This window comes from Petromyzon marinus, unplaced genomic scaffold (genome assembly GCF_048934315.1).
Source record: "Petromyzon marinus isolate PM22_M1 ecotype Great Lakes invasive population unplaced genomic scaffold, UKy_Petmar_22M1.pri1.0 PM_Scaffold_55, whole genome shotgun sequence".
NCBI classification, from domain to species: Eukaryota; Metazoa; Chordata; class Hyperoartia; order Petromyzontiformes; family Petromyzontidae; genus Petromyzon; species Petromyzon marinus.
This window is the reverse complement of record NW_027423557.1, coordinates 420,177-424,520: the sequence shown is the minus strand read 5'-3', so window position 1 is coordinate 424,520 and position 4,344 is coordinate 420,177.

Here is a 4,344-nt window from a genome sequence, read left to right as displayed (position 1 = left end):
TCTGTGAAACTAATGGGACATATGTGAAACTATTGGGACATCTGTGAAACTACTAGTACATGTGTGAAACTATTGGGACATCTGTGAAACTATGGGGACATCTGTGAAACTAATGGGACATATGTGAAACTATTGGGGCGTCTGTGAAACTACTGGGACATGTGTGAAACTACTGGGACATCTGTAAAACTACCAGGACATCTGTTAAACTATTGGGACATCTGTAAAACTACTGGGACATCTGTTAAACTATTGGGACATCTGTGAAACTATGGGGACATCTGTGAAACAAATGGGACATAGGTGAAACTATTGGGACATCTGTGAAACTACTAGTACATCTGTGAATCTATTGGGACATCTGTGAAACTATGGGGACATCTGTGAAACTAATGGGACATATGTGAAACTATTGGGGCATCTGTGAACTACTGGGACATGTGTGAAACTACTGGGACATCTGTAAAACTACTGGGACATCTGTTAACTATTGGGACATCTGTGAACATATGGGGACATCTGTGAAACTATTGGGACATCTGTGAAACAACTGGGACATCTGTTAAACTATTGGGACATCTGTTAAACTCCTGGGACATCTGTGAAACTATTGGGACATGGGTGAAACTATTGGGACATCTGTTAAACTATTGGGACATCTGTAAAACTACTGGGACATCTGTTAAACTATTGGGACATCTGTGAAACTATGGGGACATCTGTGAAACAAATGGGACATAGGTGAAACTATTGGGACATCTGTGAAACTACTAGTACATCTGTGAATCTATTGGGACATCTGTGAAACTATGGGGACATCTGTGAAACTAATGGGACATATGTGAAACTATTGGGACATGGGTGAAACTATTGGGACATCTGTGAAACTATGGGGACATCTGTGAAACTAATGGGACATATGTGAAACTATTGGGGCGTCTGTGAAACTACTGGGACAAGTGTGAAACTACTGGGACATCTGTAAAACTACTGGGACATCTGTTAAACTATTGGGATATCTGTGAAACTATGGGGACATCTGTGAAACTAATGGGACATCTGTTAAACTATTGGGACATCTGTGAAACTATGGGGACATCTGTGAAACTATGGGGACATATGTGAAACTATTGGGGCGTCTGTGAAACTACTGGGACATGTGTGAAACTACTGGGACATCTGTAAAACTACTGGGTCATCTGTTAAACTATTGGGACATCTGTGAAACTATGGGGACATCTGTGAAACTAATGGGACATATGTGAAACTATTGGGACATCTGTGAAACTACTGGTACATCTGTGAAACTATTGGAACATCTGTTAACCTACTGGGATGTCTGTAAAACTTCTGGGACATCTGTGAAACTATTGGGACATCTGTGAAACTATTGGGACATCTGTGAAACTACTGGTACATCTGTGAAACTATTGAGACATCTGTTAAACTATTGGAACATCTGTGAAACTATGGGGTCATCTGTGAAACTAATGGGACATATGTGAAACTATTGGGACATCTGTGAAACTACTAGTACATGTGTGAAACTATTGGGACATCTGTGAAACTATGGGGACATCTGTGAAACTAATGGGACATATGTGAAACTATTGGGGCGTCTGTGAAACTACTGGGACATGTGTGAAACTACTGGGACATCTGTAAAACTACTGGGACATCTGTTAAACTATTGGGACATCTGTGAAACTATGGGGACATCTGTGAAACTAATGGGACATATGTGAAACTATTGGGACATCTGTGAAACTACTGGTACATCTGTGAAACTATTGGAACATCTGTTAACCTACTGGGATGTCTGTAAAACTTCTGGGACATCTGTGAAACTATTGGGACATCTGTGAAACTATTGGGACATCTGTGAAACTACTGGTACATCTGTGAAACTATTGAGACATCTGTTAAACTATTGGAACATCTGTGAAACTATGGGGTCATCTGTGAAACTAATGGGACATATGTGAAACTATTGGGACATCTGTGAAACTACTAGTACATGTGTGAAACTATTGGGACATCTGTGAAACTATGGGGACATCTGTGAAACTAATGGGACATATGTGAAACTATTGGGGCGTCTGTGAAACTACTGGGACATGTGTGAAACTACTGGGACATCTGTAAAACTACTGGGACATCTGTTAAACTATTGGGACATCTGTAAAACTACTGGGACATCTGTTAAACTATTGGGACATCTGTGAAACTATGGGGACATCTGTGAAACAAATGGGACATAGGTGAAACTATTGGGACATCTGTGAAACTACTAGTACATCTGTGAATCTATTGGGACATCTGTGAAACTATGGGGACATCTGTGAAACTAATGGGACATATGTGAAACTATTGGGGCGTCTGTGAACTACTGGGACATGTGTGAAACTACTGGGACATGTGTGAAACTACTGGGACATCTGTAAAACTACTGGGACATCTGTTAAACTATTGGGACATCTGTGAAACTATGGGGACATCTGTGAAACTAATGGGACATATGTGAAACTATTGGGACATCTGTGAAACTACTGGTACATCTGTGAAACTATTGGAACATCTGTTAACCTACTGGGATGTCTGTAAAACTTCTGGGACATCTGTGAAACTATTGGGACATCTGTGAAACTATTGGGACATCTGTGAAACTACTGGTACATCTGTGAAACTATTGAGACATCTGTTAAACTATTGGAACATCTGTGAAACTATGGGGTCATCTGTGAAACTAATGGGACATATGTGAAACTATTGGGACATCTGTGAAACTACTAGTACATGTGTGAAACTATTGGGACATCTGTGAAACTATGGGGACATCTGTGAAACTAATGGGACATATGTGAAACTATTGGGGCGTCTGTGAAACTACTGGGACATGTGTGAAACTACTGGGACATCTGTAAAACTACCAGGACATCTGTTAAACTATTGGGACATCTGTAAAACTACTGGGACATCTGTTAAACTATTGGGACATCTGTGAAACTATGGGGACATCTGTGAAACAAATGGGACATAGGTGAAACTATTGGGACATCTGTGAAACTACTAGTACATCTGTGAATCTATTGGGACATCTGTGAAACTATGGGGACATCTGTGAAACTAATGGGACATATGTGAAACTATTGGGGCGTCTGTGAACTACTGGGACATGTGTGAAACTACTGGGACATCTGTAAAACTACTGGGACATCTGTTAACTATTGGGACATCTGTGAAACTATGGGGACATCTGTGAAACTATTGGGACATCTGTGAAACAACTGGGACATCTGTTAAACTATTGGGACATCTGTTAAACTCCTGGGACATCTGTGAAACTATTGGGACATGGGTGAAACTATTGGGACATCTGTTAAACTATTGGGACATCTGTGAAACTACTGGTACATCTGTGAAACTATTGGGACATCTGTGAAACTATGGGGACATCTGTGAAACGAATGGGACATATGTGAAACTATTGGGGCGTCTGTGAAACTACTGGGACATGTGTGAAACTACTGGGACATCTGTAAAACTACTGGGACATCTGTTAAACTATTGGGATATCTGTGAAACTATGGGGACATCTGTGAAACTAATGGGACATCTGTGAAACTATTGGGACATCTGTGAAACTATGGGGACATCTGTGAAACTATGGGGACATATGTGAAACTATTGGGGCGTCTGTGAAACTACTGGGACATGTGTGAAACTACTGGGACATCTGTAAAACTACTGGGTCATCTGTTAAACTATTGGGACATCTGTGAAACTATGGGGACATCTGTGAAACTAATGGGACATATGTGAAACTATTGGGACATCTGTGAAACTACTGGTACATCTGTGAAACTATTGGAACATCTGTTAACCTACTGGGATGTCTGTAAAACTTCTGGGACATCTGTGAAACTATTGGGACATCTGTGAAACTATTGGGACATCTGTGAAACTACTGGTACATCTGTGAAACTATTGAGACATCTGTTAAACTATTGGAACATCTGTGAAACTATGGGGTCATCTGTGAAACTAATGGGACATATGTGAAACTATTGGGACATCTGTGAAACTACTAGTACATGTGTGAAACTATTGGGACATCTGTGAAACTATGGGGACATCTGTGAAAATAATGGGACATATGTGAAACTATTGGGGCGTCTGTGAAACTACTGGGACATGTGTGAAACTACTGGGACATCTGTAAAACTACTGGGACATCTGTTAAACTATTGGGACATCTGTAAAACTACTGGGACATCTGTTAAACTATTGGGACATCTGTGAAACTATGGGGACATCTGTGAAACAAATGGGACATAGGTGAAA